The 20424-nt window shown below is 42.6% G+C and overlaps 1 non-coding gene and 1 pseudogene across 1 annotated transcript; one reads left to right on the top strand and one right to left on the bottom strand.

Annotated features, from left to right (window-relative positions):
* The first annotated feature begins 12615 nt into the window (after positions 1-12615).
* LOC112440806 (small nucleolar RNA U3) lies at positions 12616-12689 on the top strand (annotated as a pseudogene).
* A 2126-nt stretch (positions 12690-14815) lies between these two features.
* LOC112440821 (U6 spliceosomal RNA) lies at positions 14816-14922 on the bottom strand. The gene has a single exon (XR_003028819.1). It is a non-coding gene; the product is annotated as a U6 spliceosomal RNA (small nuclear RNA).
* Between the last annotated feature and the right edge of the window lie 5502 nt (positions 14923-20424).

The following is a 20424-nucleotide window of genomic DNA, read 5'->3' as shown; positions in this document are numbered from 1 at the left end:
TCATGGTAGATGGGGAAGCAAACACGTCCTTCTTCACATGAGAGCAGCAAGGAGAAATGCAGAGTGAAAGGGGGCCCGGGGGAAGCCCCTTATAAACCATCAGATCTCCTGAGAACTTACTCACTACTAGAAGAACAGCATGGAGGTCCCTCCCATGACACAAGGGGATTATGGAAACTATAACACAATTCAAGAAGATATTTGGGTGGGGACACAGCCAAATCATATCATTGTTTAAAATACGTTTAACAAAACACCTGTTCAAAATAATAAATTTCAAATTATATACATGTTACAAAATCTCTCATGTACTCCATAAATTTGCACAAATAATAACTTTTTTTAATTAAAATAATCAGTTCGAGAGACTGATGATCCAAGTCATAAATTGGCCAATCCATTTTTGTCTTCTTTCCTTCCAACTATCCTTCCTCTAAACAACTTCAGTTCTCAATAACACTGATCAAGTAACAATGTTACAGTTTAAAGTAGTAACTCTAAATGACTTACAACTCTCAGCACAGAGTCATGCCAGTTAGAGGGTATTGGATACATGTTTGTGAATGAACAACAGAAAATCTGCAAAGATTAGAAACTCGGTTTTGCTCTAAGAGTTTGAAAATTCTTTCCACATTAATTACTTGAGTTTCTACCCCATAATTGAAGTTGTTTTGCTTTTCCTTATGAGCTCCCTCTGGTTTGGACATTGTTCGTGACTTCCAGTGCCGGTTTCATTCTCCTTGGAGGAAAGGGTGAACAAACTGGAGAGCAGGGGCTGGCAAACATTTTTTTTTTTAAGGGGCACAACGCAAATACTTTAGACTTCGTGATCTGTATAGACTCTGCTGCAACTACAGCCGATCCTCATTATTTGTGGATTCTGTATTTCCAAATTCACCTACTCACTAAAATTTATTTGTAACCTCAAAATGAATACTCATGGTGCCTTTGCACTTATTCCTGGAAAAACATATGTCACCTGACACCCACGTTTCCAGCCAATGCTGAACAGAGCAATGTTCTATCTTTTTGTTTCAACTCTCACACTGTAAATAAGTTGCCTGTTCAGGATCTACTTAGTCCCATGTGTTTTGCACTTTTGTGCTTTTGGTTAGTGATTTTGCATTTCAGTGACTCGCAAGTATAGTGCTGAGGTGCTGCCTAAAGTTCCTAAGCACAAGAAGCTGTGAGGTGCCTCAAGGAGAAAACCCATGTGTTGGATGAGCTTCGTTCAGGCCTGAGTTCTAGTGCTGTTGCCGTGAGTTCCATGTTCACAAGTCAGCAATATATATTAAACAGAGTCCCTTTAAACAGAAGCACATGTAAAATATAATTACGTATTGATCAGTAGACAAAAATGTGACCGGAGGCCTACAGCAAACTAACCCTATATTTCCCCTAGGAGCAATGGTTCAGTATTCACTAATTCAGTATTAATGGTAACTTTATGTAACATAAATGTTGCCAATAACAAGAATAGATTGAACTCAGTTCCCCAGATGACGTGCCAAAGCAGCCACAGACAATATGCAAACAATGAGCCTACGTTCCAATAAAATGTTATTTATGGACTCTCAAACTTGAAATTCATATAATTTGTATAAGTAACAAAAGACTGTGCTTCTTTTGAGCTTTCCCCCAACCATTTAAAAATATAAAACTAGTTTAAACCCACTGGCCATACACGAACTTGTGATGGGCTGGATTTGACCCATGGGCTTCTGTTTGTCTGCTCCTGCTGTAAAACCTTGTTTTCAATGAATCTCACTGCTTTGGAGCCAGATCATGGTCAATTTGGGAGGCCCATAATCTTATTCCCCTCTGATATGGTTTGGCTCTGCCTCCCCACCTAAATCTCATCACAAAGTGTAATCCCCATGTGTTGAGTGAGGTGATTGGATCATGAGTGCGGTTTTCCCCATGCTGTTCTCATGACAGTGAGTGAATTCTCATGAGATCTGATGGTTTTATTTTATTTTATTTTTTGCGATGGAGTCTTGCTCTGCTGCCCAGGCTGGAGTGCAGTGGTGCAATCTCAGCTCACTGCAACCTCCGCCTCCCAGGTTCACGCCACTCTCCTGCCCCAGCCTCCTGAGTAGCTGGGACTACAGGCACCCACCACCATGCCCGGCTAATTTCTTATATCTTTAGTAGAGATGGGGTTTCACCGTGTTAGCCAGGATGGTCTCGATCTGCTGACCTTGTGATCCACTCACCTCAGCCTCCCAAAGTGCTGGGATTACAGGCATGAGCCATCGCACCCAGTGATCTGATGGTTTTGTAAGGGGCTCTTTCCTTTCTCTCACCTGCCACCATGTGAGATGTGCCTGCTTCGCCTTCTGCCATGATTGTAAGTTTCCTGAGGCCTATCTAGTAGTGTGGAACTGTTAGTTAATTAAACCTCTTTCTCTTATAAATTACCCAGTCTTGAGTATTTCTTTATAGCAGTGTGAAAACAGATTAATACACCCTGGAAGTCTCTGCCACCTCAGTGTCATCACTCTGATGGGGACTAAGAACATTCATGATGTTTGGGTCTGTTTAACAGAAGGAAAGACTACTGAAGTTGGACTCCAGATCGCTGGTTTTGAAAGCCAGGGGTCTTATTCTGTCACCCAGGCTGGAGTGCAGTGACACGATCATAGCTCACTACAGCCTCAAACTCCTGGGCTCAAGGGATCAATCCTCCCACTTCAGCTTTCTGAGTAGCTGTGACTATATGCGCAGCTAATTTTTTTAAGTTTAAACAAACTGATCACACCTGGCTAATCTGTTTAAACTTTTTTTTTTTTTTTTTTTTGGTAGAGACAGGCTCTCCCTATGTTGCCTAGGCTGGTCTTGAATCAGCCACAAGTGTTCCTCCCACCTCAGTGTTCCAAAGTGCTGGGATTACAGGTGTGAGGCACCTTGCAGGGCCAGGTATCACTTCTTAAATGTTTGACTTGAGGCAACTTTACTGAGCCTCCTACAGAAGGCAGAGAAAGACACCTGTGAATCTCCCAGGGCCATAATGCAGGTTAAACCACACAGCAAGAGTAGGCTTTGCAGATGGGACTCCTGATTGCGCCTTCGCCAGTCCCACCCCTTTGCAGTTAAGAAATTTGACCCCTGAGGTTCCTGGGAAATCATCCAACTCATGCGGAAAGCAAGCGGATACCGACAAATCTCATCCTTTTCTACCCTTCTCAACATTTTCAGGGGTCAGGGATACATTGCAATGTCATCAAAAAATGAGCAGGAAGATTTTTCCCTAAAAACTGTAGCCTTCATTTCCATCCGCTCACAACATGCTGTTTAGAGCACCAGGGAGGCATCCTCAGATTGTCCCCACCCTTGTTTAGGCTCATGTCAGTCAGATAATTCTCAGGCTTGGGCAGAAACCTGCTGGTAAGAAACTTCTCAAGTGTCACTGCTTACAAAAGAGGGAAGAAAACAGAAAAGTCTGTTTATTTTTCTGACCTAAAAGATAACATGGCTTTGCCCTTTCCTTTTGTTTAAGGTTAGATCAGGAGCATTCCTTGAAAGTTGCCCAAGAAGAGATTCTCTCAGCCATTTTTTCCTGGCAATTTGTGTTTTCATTCAAAATGGATTACTTTCGGTAATAACGAGGATTCATATTATAAGAAACAACGCTAATTTCCTCATCTGTAAAACTGAAACAGTGGCTCAAATCCCTGCCTATCCGATCACTTAAAGTGATCTGTAAACTACGTAGGATTTTTTTTTTTTTTTTTTAAAGACACAGTCTTGCCCTGTGGGCCAGGCTGCAATGCAGTGGTGCAATATCAGGGCTTATTGCAGCCTCAACCTCCAGGCTCGAGCAAGCCTCCTGCCTCAGCCTCCCGAATAACTGGGACTACAGATGTGTACCATTATACCCAGCTAAGTTTTCTTTTTTTTTTGAGACGCAGTCTCGCTCTGTCGCCCAGGCTGGAGTGCAGTGGCGTGATCTCGGCTCACTGCAAGCTCCGCCTCCTGGGTTCATGCCATTCTCCTGCCTCAGCCTCCCGAGTAGCTGGGAGTACAGGCGCCTGCCACCATGCCTGGCTAATTTTTTGTGTTTTTTAGTAGAGACAGGGTTTCACCATGTTAGCCAGGATGGTCTCGATCTCCTGACCCAGTGATCCACCTGCCTCAACCTCCCAAAGTGCTGGGATTACAGGCGTGAGCCACCGCGCCCGGCCTATGCCCAGCTAAGATTTTAAATTTTTGCAGAGATGGGGTCTCACTATGTTGCCCAGGCTAGAGTACAGTGGTGCAGTCATAGCTCACTGCAGCCTTGAACTCCTGAGCTCAAGCAATCTGCCTGCCTCGAGTACAGTGGTGCAGTCATAGCTCACTGCAGCCTTGAACTCCTGAGCTCAAGCAATCTGCCTGCCTCCGTCTCCCATAATACTGGGACTACAGGCAGCCACCAAGCCCAGCCTGAGTATTGCCATGTTATTGGATTACAGAAACCGTGGGTGACAAAATTAACTCATCACCTCTATCCCAAGGAATTCATGGCACTTTTCAGATATGGTATCATTAATTTTTTTTTTTTGCAGAGTAAAATGCAATATTCATAAAGCCATAGCCTCAGACCTGAGAGCTGGAGGGGACCTCAGAGGGCTCATCCAAATCCTTTGTCTATGATGGGGAACCCGAGGCTCTTAGGAGCCTGTGGGACGCTGGAGGCGGGGGATCGCGCTGCCCGGTGGCTGGGCCAATCCAGCCCAGCAGGGGCACATCCCAGGGCAGCAAGGGGCATTGTGAGTGGGCAGTCACGTAGCCGCGAGTCTCCTCAAGCCAGGCCAGGTCGTTCTGCTCCACCTGAGGACTGCATGACTCCCGAGGTCAGCATTTTATTACCTAGGTGTGACTCAGGTTTCTCATAACCTTAGTCGCAACTTTCTAGAAATGGATAGATAATGGGAATCTGGCACACTTGTATGCGTTACACTTTTCAAAGACAAAGAAATGTCACAGTGAGAGGTAACAGGGTGCCCAGAGAGCATAGTTTCTCTCTTGTTTTGCAGATAAGAAAATAGATTTGGCAGGCCGGGTGCGGTGGCTCACGCCTGTAATCCCAGCACTTTGGGAGTCCGAGGCAGGTGGATCACAAGGTCAGGAGATCGAGACCATCCTGGCTAACATGGTGAAACCCCATCTCTACTAAAACAATACAAAAAATTAGCCAGGTGTGGTAGCAGGTGCCTGTAGTCCCAGCTACACGGGAGGCTGAGGCAGGAGAATGGCTCAAACCCAAGAGGCGGAGCTTGCAGTGAGCCAAGATAGCGCCACTGCACTCCAGCCTGGGTGACAGAGCAAGACTCTGTCTCAAAAAAAAAAAAAAAGTGTACAAGGGTTCCTGTTTCTCCCCATCATCACCAACAATTGTTATTTTCCGGTTTTTGATAGTAGCCATCCTAATAGGTGTGAGGTAATATCCCATTGTAGGTTTGATTTGCTAGAAATGCATTTTTATTGTAGAAATTATTGGCATTCAGTATACGTGGACTGGCTAAAATATTTTATAGAGACATTCCCGAAGATAAAAATAATATTCAAAGATTCCTTTAAAAGTAAGCAAAGGACACAGAGACATTCCTCCAAAGAAGATATTCAAATAGGTGATAAACACAAGAAAAGATGCTTAACATCACTAATTATTAGGTAATGCAAATCAAAACCACAATGAGATGCAACTTCACACTCGTTAGGATGGCCATTCTAAAAAATTAAAAAAAAAAAAAAAGAAACAAGTATTAGTGAGGATGTGGAGAAATCAGAACCCTTGCGTACTGCTGATGGTAATGTAAAGTGTTGCAGCCATTGTGGAAAACAGTATGGTGATTTCTCAAAAAATTAAACATAGAGTTACCATATAATCCAGCAATTTCTGGGCATATACTCCAAAGAACTGAAAGCAGAGACTCCAACAGATATTTGTATACTCATATTTATAACGTCTTTATTCTCAGTAACCAAACAACCCAATTGAATTGAATTGAATTGAATTGAATTGAATTGAATTATTCTAAATTTAAAACAACCCAAGTGTCCACTGACAGGTGAATGAACAAAAAAAAGTGGTATGTACATACAATGATATATTATTCAGGCTTAGAAATGAGTGAAATTCGGACACATGCAGCAACACAGATGCATCTTCAAGGCATTATTTTAAATGAAATATGCAGGATGCAAAATGACAGATATTGTATGATTTTTCTTATATGAGCTACCTAGTAGTCAAATTCACAGAGTCAGAAAGTAGAAAGTTCGTTGCCAAAGCTAAGGGAAAGGGAGGATGGAGAGTTACTGTTTAATGATTTCAGAGTTGGTTTGGCTTGGGTTGTTGAAAAAGTTCTGGAGGTAGATTGTGGTGATGGTTGCACAACAATGGAAATGTACTTAATGTCACTGAACTGTATGGTTAAAATGTTACATTATATGTTATGCATATTTTACCACTATTTTAAGAAAATCTGTTTAAAAAAGGAACCTCTTCAACTCATCTGAGGAGACCAGAAGTTGCAGTGTCTCTCATATTCTCAAGACTTAAATTTTGCACTTTGACTATCAGAGTTAGAATAATAAAGTCTAATCTCTACATTGTTCAGCTGAAGAAATAGTGTCTCAGAAATATGTCTGTCTTGGGATATCAAATCACGTCAATTTCTTGAGCACTTAATTATGTGTGATGGTTAATTTTATGTGTCAACGTGGCCAGGTTATAGCACCCAGTAGTTTGGTCAAACATCAGTCTAGATGTTGCTGTAAAGATATTTTAAAAGATATGATTAACATATAAGCCAGTAGGCTTTGAATAAAACAGATTACCCTTTATAATGTGTGTGGGCCTCGTTCAATCATTTGAGGGCTGTAAGAAAAATAACTGAGCTCCCCTAAAGAGGAAGGGATTCTGCCTCCAGGCTGCATTCACACTCAAGACTGCAATAGCGGCTCCTTCTGGAATTTCCATTCTGCTGGCCTGCCTTGCAGATTTTGGACTTGCCAACCTCCACAATCGCATGAGCAGATTCTTCAGAATAAATCTCTTTCATTAGCTCTCTTTATCTGGAGAGGCTTCACTAATCACCGTAGAAAGGGCCGCGTGGGATGTACAAGTGATTCAGACCTGGCTTTCAGGCCTTTTGACTGGTTCAACATCCACTTACCAGACTCTAAACCAGAGCAATTGTTTGGTTCACAGCCATGTAATTCATAACATTGCTTGGGAATAAGTGGTTTTCCTGACACATTCGGCTTCTGGTGTGACAATTTCAAAGCACCATAAGCCAAAACCAAAATTAAACCCTTTGAATTTACTATTCTTCCCACTGTGCCACACTGCTCCTCTTAGGAAATAGCCTCACCAAACTTAGGCAGTTTATTGCTGACACGTCCCATCTGTTGTCCTCACAGTGTGAATGCCATGTGTTCGTCAAGTTCACTTGGATTTCTCCCACACACTCACACTCTGTAATCTGGGAATTAAGCTGAGGAAAGTATCCTCTTCCTCACCAGCAACTGCTACAGTCAGCTTCCTTTAGTAAACAATGTCGGTGCAGTGAATGTTCTCAGTAAAGCCCTCTGGATGCGTTCTTTGCCTGTGTAGAGCCAAAGAAAAATAGCTGAAATGTGCAATCTCAGCATTTTTCTGTCTAATATTATCAGTGCTTAGTCTCTTCCATGGAGATCCTGTGTGGATGGCTATGAAACAGGATAAATTTTTTGTCTTAAAAAATGAGCTGATATTACATAACGGAAATTATATATTGGTTAGGATTTCAGCTCCTATTCCCTTCTCCATGAGCTCCATTTTAAGAAACCAAACAAAATAAAAAGGAAACATTGAAGGAAAATATTTGAAGAATTAAGGTTTGGGACACACACAACTTTCTTTGAATTCACTTAATGTTGCCTTTAAACAAGAACAGCTTTTTGATTACAGCTTCCTGATTGCAGTCCTCTTTCCCTCTTCCATGATGACCACCAGCTCCTGGTTCAGCCATGGGTGATGGAGCCAGTGGTTTAACAGGGTTCTCTAAGGATAAAAGGAGATGCTCAAACTACGGGGTTGAGAAGACTCGATGAGCCAAAAAGCAAGCTCTGTTTCAAGGAGCTAAGAGGTGAATCACATTTGTAGAAAGCAAAGAGAACTGGAAGTAGGAATTGAAAAGCTGGGACACAAAGCTAGAATTTAGGATGAATCAGATAAAGCCACCAGCTAGAATGCACCCTCGTTTTCCTAGCTTTACTTTGTGGTACGTGCATTTACTGTAGAGTAGAGGGCTTTTTGAAGAATGAACAAAGGAAAACTATTCTGCTTTCCTTATCTTCTCTGTAATTTCCTGCTAGTGCCCCCACCCTTAGCTACCACCCGCCCCCATACTAATTCAATCAGCAGACTGGCAAGGCTGATTCCTCATGCATTATTTAGAGCGCATGCTGGTGGTGTTAGAACTAGGTTAGGCAGCTGTGAAAACCTAGAGGCTCTCTTGCGATTCTGATTTGCGTTTTTCTGATTCAACTGTGTTGTTCCCTTGTGATGTTCCCCACAGTCCAAAGTGCAGGCTTGGGATGATTCCTGTAATTTCTTTTCTAAGGTGAAAAATGTCCCTGTGATAGAGATGCAGGACCAACTGTTAAAGTTTATGTGAGAATCTGTTTTTAGGAGACAAAATGTATCCAAGATACATGTAAAAGTTGAAGAGCGAAGACAAAACAACAATGATGAAGGTGTGGAAGACAGGACAAAAGGATATTGAAGCTGGGAAAAATATGATGAAGCCCTTCAGGCTTTTATTCCCAAGATACTTGTGATGAGATCCCAGAGCTGCTATGCGGGGATTATAAATTTGGCTTTAAACACTTTAGAAGCCAGGCTAAAATGGGACCATATAATAAATTATGTGACTGGGGGAGGGGTGGTTAGAACAGAAGTACTATTGCTCTTGAAATAGAGATTAGAGAAAAATCCATTCTCCCACCACCCTTATCACCCACTCACAACTCTCTCTGGGGACAACATGAAGACCACAGAGGCTGACTGTAGTGGCTTATGCCTATAATCTCAGGACTTTGGGAGGCTGAGGCAGGAGGATTACTCGAGTCCCAACCTGGACACCGGAGCCAAATTATCCAGGGGTGGTGGTGCATGCCTGTAGTCCCAGCTATTTGGGAGGCTGAGGCAGGAGGATCACTTGAGCCCAGGAGGTTGAGATGTAGTGAGCTGTGGTCATGCCACTGCACTCCAACCTGGGTAACAGAGTGAGCCCGTCTCTAAAAATAAAAATTAAAAAAACAAACAAACAAATAACACTACTGTGCAGTAGTCTTTCTAAGCAAATTTTCTAATGTTCTTGCAACAGAAGCATCAACCTTCTCCAAAGGCTGGGACTGTAGGGATACGAGACGAAACAATAGGCTTGCCTTCAAGAATTTTCTGATTTAATGAGAAGGGGGAGTACGTTATTAACTAACTGATGGAGGGGATTGAATGGATGCCTTTGGGTGCGCATTTCTGTAGCAGGGAGATTTTTCCACATTTGAAGTAGGGTGCACATGATCTGTCTACAGTGCAGTTCTGCACAGAGACCTGCAGCCACTCCAGGACGTGTCTTCTGGAAAACACGAAGTGGCTAAGAGAGAAATGACCTGTGAAAGGGATCAAATGTGCCTCTGTTGGGGTTACAATAATTCATACTTATGAGAAAAGCGTGAAATCCATGAAACCAGGTCGTGGCTCCTCAGTGAAGCATGGAGAAGAGCATTAACTCCCGGAGAAAAGATCACAGGGAAAGGCGGAGTGAAAGGCTCATAGCCCATGTCCCAGGACTGGAGAGAGCAGCTGCATCACAGAAAAACACCAGAAGCTTGCCCGGGAGATGCCGCCCTACTGCAGAAGACACATTCCTTCAGCATGAACAACAGCAGCATCTTGCTGGGATAAAGGAGAGAGGAAAACAAGGAAGGAATTAATTCCAGGGAAACTTTCTCGAGTGAGTAGCATCATATTTATTTCCTCAATGGCAAAGTGCTTTTCAAATTAGCCACCACACCTGGCTAATTTTTCTTTTTTTTTTTTTTGAGATGGAGTCTCTCTCTGTCGCCCAGGCTGGGGTGCAGTGGCGCAATCTCGGCTCACTGCAAGCTCCGCCTCCCGGGTTCACGCCATTCTCCTGCGTCAGCCTCCCGAGTAGCTGGGACTTCAGGCGCCCGCCACCACGCCCGGCTAATTTTTTGTATTTTTAGTAGAGACGGGGTTTCACCGTGTTAGCCAGGATGGTCTGGATCTCCTGACCTCGTGATCCGCCCTCCTCGGCCTCCCAAACTGCTGGGATTACAGGTGTGAGCCACCACGCCTGGCCCACACCTGGCTAATTTTTATTTATTTTATTTTATTTTTTGATACGAAGTCTCGCTCTGTCACCCAGGATGGAGTACAGTGGCGCAGTCTCGCCTCACTGCAACCTCCACCTCCTAGATTCAAGCAATTCTCCTGCATCAGCCTCCTGAGTAGCTGAGACTACAGGTATGTGCCGCCAGGCTTAGCTAATTTTTATTTTTATTTTTATTTATTTTTTTTAGAGACAGGGTTTCATTCACCATGTTGACAAAGCTGGTCTTGACTCCTGACCTCAAGTGATCTGCCCACCTCAGCCTCCCAAAGTGCTGGGATTACAGGCGTGAGCCACTGCACCTGGCCTTACCTGGCTAATTTTAAAAATGTTTTTAATAGAGATGGGGGGTCTCACTATGTTTCCCAGGCTGGTCTCGAACTCCTGGCCTTAAGCGATCTTCCTGTCTTGGTCTCCCAAAGTGCTGGGATTACAGGCATGAGCCACCATGCCCAGCCTATTTTTTACTGTGTTTTGTCTGGTTTTGCCCTAGATACCCAGGTTAGGTGAATGCTGGTACAGATGAAAAATATTAGTATGTCCTAGAAGCAGCTCTGGAATGCCCCAAAGCAGGAATAATAGCCAGCTCCTGAGTGTCAGTGTAAGTTGGGTATTTCCATAAGGATAATGGAAACTTCACATTACAAACAACCCAGTTCCATCCTTGCCCCCTTCTGCCACCATCCTCAGGCCGAACAAGTAGCAGCTAGGAGCATCAGCATCCCATGTTGGCCCCCAGCAGGACAGAGTGGCTTCTTGTCCTGGGCTCAGCTTTTCTTAAGTGATTTCCTCCCAGTAACTTGCTCTTCCCCCTGGGAGACTGGCCAGGCTTCATTCTACCCAGAGCCCTTTCTTTTTTCTTTTCTTTTCTTTTTTTTTTGAGATGGAATCTCTCACACTGTCTCCCAGGCTGGAGTGCAGTGACACGATCTCGGCTCAGTGCAACATCTGCCTCTTGGGTTCAAGCGATTCTTCTGCCTCAGCCTCCTGAGTAGCTGGGATTGCAGGCACCTACCACCACGCCTGGCTAATTTTTGTATTTTTAGTAGAGACAGGATTTCACTTTGTTGGCCAGGCTGGCCTCAAACTCCCGACCTCAAGTGATTCGCCCGCCTCAGCCTCCCAAAGTGCTGGGATTACAGGTATGAGCCACTGCCCCTGGCCAGGAGCACCCCTTTCAAATACAAGCAACCTTGCTTTTTATCCCCTTCCTCTTCCCCAGCTTTCCAGGGCTATTGCAATTCTATGGTAGACAGATTCTCACTGGAATCTTCAGTCATCCCACTTATGATGTACTGTTATGCACGCCGGATACACAAACGTGACACCTATTGGGTTGGGGCCGCCTGGCTACTGGCTCATCCCGTCATGCTCAGTGGCATCGGTTTATTTGTATGGTTATCACAGCACTTAACATTGTTGGAAGTTACCAATTACCTTGTATGTTAATTCACTTACAAGTTTACTGTCTGTTTTCTCCCTCTAGAATACAAAGTCCACAAGACCAGTGACCGTGCTGCATTTTCAATGCTTTGAACAGTCTTTGGCACATATTAGGTACTCAATAAATTTTTTTGTTGTTGTGAATAGAGGATATAGTACATTCTATTTTATTTTTTGTTCATTTATTTATTTTTGAGACAAGATCTCAGTCCGTCACCTAGACTGGAGTGCAGTGGTGCATTCATGGCTCACTGCAGCCTGCATCTCCCGGGCTCAGGTGATCCTCCCATCTCACCCACCGGAGTAGCTGGGATTACAGTCTCACACCACCATGCCCGGCTAATTCTCATTTTTGTTTCTGTTTTGTAGAGACAGGGTCTTGCTATGTTTCCCAGGCTGGTCTCGAACTCCTGAGCTCATGCAATCCTCCCACCTCTGCCTTCCAAAGTGCTCAGATTATAGGCGTGAGCCACCACACCCTGCCAGGATATAGTAAATTTTAAATCAGAGAACTTAAAGAAATACAACTCTACTGAATGCTGCAGTAGGGGAACTTAGAGTGGACAAAGGCCACCAGGAGCTGCAGAGCTGAGGAAACAGGCGTGCAAAGGTATAAAAAGGAGCTGAGAGCAGTGGTTCTCAAAGTGTGCCTCGGACGACTGTGGGGTGGTATCCCTGAGACCATTCCAGGGAGTTTGTAAGGTCAAAACTACTTTTATAATAATATTAGGATACTATTTTCCTTTTTCACTATCTTTACATTTCCACTGATGGCGCCAAAGCAAAGACTGTACTTTCAGGGGTCATTTCTGTAGTTCATTAATATAGTTTTCTGAGCATGTAGAGCACCAAAAAAATAAAAATATACATATTTTACAAAGCAAAAGGGGGTAAAACTGCTGTCATTTTAGCGTGGCACCAAATTATTACCACATACTTACAGCAAAATGAATGGCAGTTTCACTTACGAATGTCCTTGATACATCAGTACTAATTAATTTCATTAAGCCTTGACCTTTATGTTCATACCCATTTAATATTCTGTGTGACCACACGGGAAAGGCACAAAAGCAGTTCTGCTGAACAGTGAAGTTTGTATATTAGTTTTCTTGAGAAGAAAAACACTTGGTAATTGAATTGTGAGTTAACCTAACCTTTTTTTTTTTTTTTTCATGGAACACTGTTTTTACTTTAAATTAAGTAAGACAAACTATGGTTATTTTAGGCTTAAATATTTCATAAATGCTTCCTCAAAAATGAATAAAGTGAGATTGTCACCTCAAGTAAAATAACAGAGTATTTGGTGCCAAAGATAAAATTTGAACTCGAGAAAATAAGAACTATAGAAAACTTATGTCTATCCCAGTGAGCTTGACAGCTTCCTTATAGAGACTGTTCTGATGAGATTGCTGGTAATATTGTTAAAAATATTTTTGATGTTGTATAATAAAATATATTGAAATTGGAAGATCTGTATAACTCAGTGAACCAATATCTTCCAAATATTACAAAATCATGCAGATATAAAATGTATTCAAAGTGCAAAATAAATCAATGTATTTCCTATAACAGAGGAAAAACTCCATTGTTAAGGTTGCAGAAAACTCCATTGTTAAGGTTGCAGATTCCATCCTGAAATTAACTTCTAAGAAACTAGTACTTACTGAACTTAGGTACAGTATCACACCGTAAGCACCAATACCTGAAAAAGCTATTAAAATATTTCTCCCATACACAGAGGTTGATTTGTCTTCACGAACTTCCACTAAAACAGGTTATTACAACAGGCTGAGTGTAGAAGCAGAGTGGATATGAGAATCCAGCTGTTTTCTATTAAGCTAAACATTAAAGAGATCTGTAAACTGTAAATGACATCACTCTCCTCACTACGTTTTTGTTTTGTTTTGGAAAATACATTTTTCATAAACTGTGTTATTTATATTAACATGTAATACATTACTTTTACTTTTATATGAATAAATAATTTAAGACTTTCTCAGTATTGTTATTTTATTTATTTTATTTTGAGGTGGAGTCTGTCACCCAGGCTAGAGTGTGGTGGCATGATCTCAGCTCACTGCAACCTCACATCCCAGGTTTAAGTGATTCTTCTGCCTCAGCCTCCCAACTAGGTGGGATTACAAACGTGCACCACCATGCCCAGCTAATTTTTTTAGTTTTAGTAGAGATAGAGTTTCTCCATGTTGGCCAGGCTGGTCTCGAACTCCGGACCTCAAGTGATCTGCCCACCTCGGCTTCCCATAGTGCTGGGATTACAGGCGTGAGCTACCACGCCCAACCCTGAGTATTATTTGTGAATATAGTAAATATCAATAACGCAGACTTAAAAAGCCATTTGGAATCCTCAATTTTTAAGAAAGTAGGTGGGTTCTGAGAACAAAATATTTGAGAACCTCAGATGTAGATTAGGCCTAAGAGAACTCACCAGTGGCTCCACTGTAAATGAGGCATTTTCTTCTCACTTTTCTCTTTGAGGCCCAAGTCCGCACAAATTAAACAAAATAGAACAATTAAATGGGGCCGGGCGTGGCGGCTCATGCCTGTAATCCCAACACTTTGGGAGACCGAGACAGATGGATTGTTCAACTCCAGGAGTTCAAGATCAGCCTGGGCAACATGGTGAAACCTCATCTCTACAAAAAATACAAAAATTAGCCATGTGTGGTGGCGTGCCTGTAGTCCCAGCTACTTGGGAGGCTGAGGTGGGAGGACCACCTGAGCCCAGGGAGACTGAGGCTCCTGTGAGCCATGATTCTGCCACTGCATTCCAGCCAGGGTGACAGAAGGAAACCCTGTCTCAGGAAAAAAAAAATCTATCTATCTATCTATCTATCTATCTATCTATCTATCTATCTATCTATCTATATCTGAAAGAAATGGCTAATATTTACTGGTGTGTCTTCGTGCCATAGAACATTGACTCTCTTTTTTTTTCATATGTAGAAAAGAGGCTTTATTAAGAAAAAAATATGGAACGCTTCATGAATTTGCATGTCATTCTTCCGCAGGGGCCGTGCTGATCTTCTCTGTATCGTTCCAATTTTAGTGTATGTGCTGCTGAAGCGAGCACAGAACTTGACTCTCATTTTCACCTCAGAACGATTCTGGAAGCCAATAGTTAATCAATCTCATTTTGATAGAAGAAGGAAGAGGCTCAGAACAGTTAAGTTGCCCAAGTTTACAGAGCTAGTAAGTGGATAATAGCCCCATAGGTTTTCTCAGCATTTCCCATGAGACCAGGATGCATCTGATGATTATTAGAAATATTTAGGTCCAGAATACTTTCACCTAAAGTATAAGCACAATTGAGGTAAAATATGGCTTTGATTTGTTTGAATATCCCCATAACTGCCTTGGTACGGCTACTTTCCTGGGCCGGTGAAGACAATGGCATTACAGAGGTCCCCAAATTTCCTGCAGAATTCTATAAACCAGCTGGGCCTCTCTTTAAACTTCTTGGTATAAGTCCTCTTCCAAAGGAAAAGGATGGTTGGATTTATTTTTTTTTTCTTTTCTGTCTGTTTTTGTTCTGGCATTCTTTTGTGAGTATGGAACTGATTACTAAATACGGTCAAACAGCTTGAGTCGGGCTTCCTGTGTGAATGTGAACAGTGCTGATTTCCAGCCTTGCATTTGATATGTTATCTGTGGCGGCTGTGCCCGACGTTGAAGTTTCAGATGGCTTCCTTCAATTTCCTGTATTGTTATAATGGTGGCTGTGTGTGCACATGTGCACGTGTGGACAGAGAAAGCAGTGGAGACAGAAGAGAGGATGTTTCTCTGTGTTTACTTGGATTTTGTGAAAGGTTTTTAGTTAGATATTGAGAGGGCCACATGTTTCAGGGGAAAGAGCCCTGGTTAGCAAAAATGAAGGTCCTCTCTTGTCTGCCACTAATTGCCTGCGTGGTTTTTGGCAAATATTTAGTCCTTGGGCCCAATTCTGCTTCCTTATAAGGCCGCTTTCAGCTCTGAAATTTTGTAACTCTGGTTTCTACTCAAAGCTTCACTTTCCAACTCCCCACACTTGGCTGTTCTAAAACGTTTGTTTTTCCTCCTGGTTTTACTTTCCAGGCCTTTTTTGTTCTCCTCCACTTTCCATTACTATCCCATAGCCTTTTGGATTTAAGTTCTTATAGAAAAGTTCTTCCTTTCTCAGCTCTTATTTTTCAGCTTCCGTTGTCTCTGAAAAAAATATTACGAATGGTCGACTTTATCTTGGAAAGAAGATCCAGAATGTGTTGGCTTCCTGTTTTGTTGGTGAGATGTCTAGAGCTTGGAGATTGGAGTGTGGGTCAGGATTCCCTACTAAGCCTTATATGAGATAGCTCAGAGCTGCTGGGCTGGCAATCACTTCTCTATCTCTGCTCTATTTTTATTAAACACAATTAACTTTAAATATGCAGGATAGGCTACGCGCGGTGGCTCACGCATGCAATCCCAGCACTTTGGGAGGCCAAGGCAGGCGGATCACAAGGTCAGGAGTTCGAGACTAGCCTGACCAACGTAAAACCCCGTCTCTACTAAAAATACAAAATTTAGCCGCGTGTGGTGGCACGCTCCTGTAATCCCAGCCACTCAGGAGGCTGAGGCAGGAGAATCGATTGAACCTGGAGGCAGAGGTTGCAGTGAGTTGAGATCCTGCCAGTGCACTCCAGCCTGGGTGATGGAGTGAGACTCCGTCTCTCTCTCTCTCTCTCTTTCTCTCTCTCTCTCTATATATACAATAAAATATAAATATATATATGCAGGATAATGGCATATCTAATTCATCTGCTTTTATGGCCCAGTATGAACGTTTAAATGGAACCCGGAAATGAAACTTCTCGTTTTTCATCAGCTTCTAGTCCCACGCTGATGGCGCCCCCAGAGCCTCCACAAGTGGGTCTAGTGCCATCTGGTGGTAGGATGCGCTGATGCTTTGCTGCCCGATGGACAGACAACACCGTGCTTAATGAAGAAAACCTGTTGACTGAAATACACGCAGAAACTTAAACAACGGACTGGTGACATTTGCAGCAGATGACTCAGTAGCCCAAAAATTCAAATTTGTTATTAAACATGCAAATCTGTGAAAGTTACAGAATCTTTGGGACCATGCAAAGCTAATATTGATAGGTGTGTGCACTTTAGGCATGAGGCATGTTCAGTTTGTAACTCTGTAGTGAGATGTTTGTGTTCTTAGTATGGAATCCAGATGTTGTCTGCTGGTAATTTATGCTCCTGTGCAAAACATGGGCAAATTGATTAATTTTTATCAATCTCACTTCATCTTGTTCTCATCTGTAAAAGATCATGTCTAAGGACCCTTAAAACGCTTTAAAAACTTTCAAAGAACCTCAAACATTGCAGTATTCTGATTTCCTCTAGTGACTGTATGTGCTTTACGTCCATGCTTTCTTCCAGCCTCCAAGAGTTTAATGTTAACAGGAGGTGTGGGAGAAATAGTAAGAATTGTCGTTTATTGGATGCTGCTATGTTTTTTGTATTCTCTTAGGTAGTTTAACATTTTTAAAATTCTGGTTTACAAAACTCTGCAAGATAAGTATCACTGAGCTCATTTTACAGATAAGGGGTGTAAAGCTTATCGCATTCTGCTTTCCATGTTTACAAACGAAAAGATAAACGAGAAACAAGGAAGAAATGTGCTCATTGTCTTTATAATTCAACACAACACCATTTACAGTGCATTTACAGCTCAGTGCAATTTGCCACTTTGCAACAATACAAAATGTCAAGTATCCAAGCCACATCATTGCTCTATCTTCACATACTGAAAAAGCAGCTGCCATACTGCAATTGTAGGAACAGTTTTAAAAATGCATTTTCCAGGGAGCCAGGGGGAAACAAATATTTGCCGAGACCAGAGCTGGTGTTTCACAGATCTCTTTTCTGTGAGCTGAGGAATGAGGAGAGGTGGAGTGACAGGCCGTCGAGTGTAATTACCATGTCCCAGATGCTGATGCAAGGATGGCGAGTGGCAGAGGACTATTGGCAGGTGTCTCGGGCATGGCACCACAGCAGCACTCTGTTTCTGTTGACCGGTTTGTTTGGGTCTTCCTTTTAAAAGTTGGGCATCCTTTCCCAAAGAGTGCTCCGTAAGGTGTTCATACATTTTATATGGAAAATAAAGATTTTGAGTGAAATATTATGAGAAACAAGGGGCTGATTACTGTTAAATGGGTTTCTTTGCTCTAGTATAGGACTTCTTGAAACCTTTCAGGTTTCAATGTGTACTTTTAACATAATTTATAGATTAAATGTATTTTATTATATAAATTAAATACAGGTGATATGGTTTGGCTGTGTCCCCACCTAAATTTCATCTTAAATTGTAGTTCTCACAATCCCCATGTGAATCGGGAGGGACCCGGTGGGAGGTAGTTGAATCATGGGGGTGGTTAACCCCATGCTATTCTCATGATAGTGAGTTCTCATGAGATCTGATGGTTTTATAAGGGGCTTTCCTGTTCTCTCAGCTTTCATTCGTCTCCTTGCTGCTGCCACGTGAAGAAGGATGTGTTTGCTTCCCCTTCCACCATAATTGTAAGTTTCCTGAGGCCTCCCCAGCCATGCAGAACTGTGAGTCAATTAAACCTTTTTCCTTTATAAATTACCCAGTCTCAGGTATGTCTTTATTAGTAGTGTGGGAATGGACTAATACAACAGGTCAAGGTTAAATAATTCAAATAACCCCAATAGCCGGAGATAAGGCAGAAAATGTAACCCTTCTCCCAGAGCTAGGAATCCTTAGACCTAACTATTTTAGCAGACTTGTGTGTGTGTAAATTTCCAAAAAATATCCTAGTAGCATCACCTCGCTTATGTGGCATAGTGCATTAAACCTGATGAATGTTGAAATAATGCACTGTAGATGTCAAACAGCAAGCCTGGTCCACACTTACATAGGGCAATAACGAAGTCAGTAACAGATTCTCTTTTGAGGAGGGCTTGTGCTCTCTAGGTGGTACACCCCTCCTGCCATCCCACCCTTAGGTCACCCACCTGGCTTCTGGAGGCATTGGGGTTTGTTTCCAATGGTTGAAATAAATGATCAAACCCACACTGACTTGATATCCAGACAGGCTTTACTATATCATAGATATTAGTCATCAAAATTTTAGGGCATAAATTATATGTTTCAGAAGTCTTTTGAGAATTCCTAGGCTGCTAAACGCTTGAGAAAATCCTTGACCCGGATGCATTGCATCTTACCATTTTTTGGTTTTGTTTTTTGTTTTTTGAGACAGAGTCTCACTTTGTTGACCAGGCTGGAGTGCAGTGGCATTATCTCAGCTCACCGCAACCTCTGCCTCCCGGGCTCACACAACCCTCCTGCCCCAGCCTCCCGAGTAGCGCCCGCCACCACGCCTGGCTAATTTTGTCTTTTTAGTAGAGATGGGGTGTCACCATCTTGGCCAGGCTTATCTTGAACTCCTGACCTCGTGATCCACCCGCTTCGGCTTCCCAAGGTGCTGGGATTACAGGCATGAGCCACCGCGCCCAGCCACATCTTACCATTTTAATAGCAACATCTTTACTTTGTGCCTGGAACTTTACATGCAGAAACTTGATGAATCCTCCCAGCAGCCCTATAAAGGTAGGGGCATGTAACATCTTTGATGTATAGAAGATGAACTGAGTCAGAGAGTAGTTAAGCAACTTTCATCCCTACACAACTTCCGGAATCTCTTAGTGACTCCTACTGTTTCCCCTAGTTAGCCTTTGATTCTCTCCGTGAGATCTGCTGTCAGAACTTCAGCTGATCCTGATGCAGCCTTACTGACCTATGGAATTTCCCTTCCTTCTCCAATGCTCACCTCCTATTAGAACCCGTGGGTCATTGCTCTGAGCATGACACACTGGGGCAAGTGTCTGTGTCAAACTTTGTAAGACATTTCTATATTAAGATATAAAGAGAAAGAAGCAAAAAGCAAACTTTTATATACACTCTGACTTCAGTTATGGGAAATGCATGGAGAAGAAGGCTGGAAGGAAAGGCGGTGATGACATTACATTAGAGTTGTAGGGCAATGGATTTTTTTTCTATTTTCTTAGTTTTATGAAATATGGTATACCAGGTATTAAATGAGAAAGGTTTACCCTTTTACTAATTTAAATATTTCTTTCCAAAAACTGAAATACATCTATCAACTCAGATGGTTACCATGCAATATCACAAAACATGCAAGAGTCTTTTTTTTTTTTTTTTTTTTGAGACGGAGTCTTGCACTGTCGCCCAGGCTGGAGTGCAGTGGCGGGATCTTGGCTGACTGCAAGCTCCGCCTCCTGGGTTCACACCATTCTCCTGCCTCAGCCTCCCGAGTAGCTGGGACTACAGGTGCGTGCCACCACGATTGGCTAATTTTTTGTGTTTTTAGTAGAGATGGGGTTTCACCGTGTTAGCCAGGATGGTCTCGATCTCCTGACCTCATGATCTGCCCTTCTCTGCCTCCCAAAGTGCTGGGATTATAGGCATGAGCCACCGCGCCCAGCCTATACGCAATATTCTTTAAAATAGTTACCATTTATCAATTGCTTAATAATTGCTAGGTATCTTACATATGTAATCTTG

Source organism: Pan paniscus, chromosome 7 (assembly GCF_029289425.2).
Source record: "Pan paniscus chromosome 7, NHGRI_mPanPan1-v2.0_pri, whole genome shotgun sequence".
In the NCBI taxonomy this organism is placed as follows: Eukaryota; Metazoa; Chordata; class Mammalia; order Primates; family Hominidae; genus Pan; species Pan paniscus.
The sequence above is the reverse complement of the archived record's forward strand: the minus strand, read 5'-3'. Positions and strand labels throughout refer to the sequence as shown.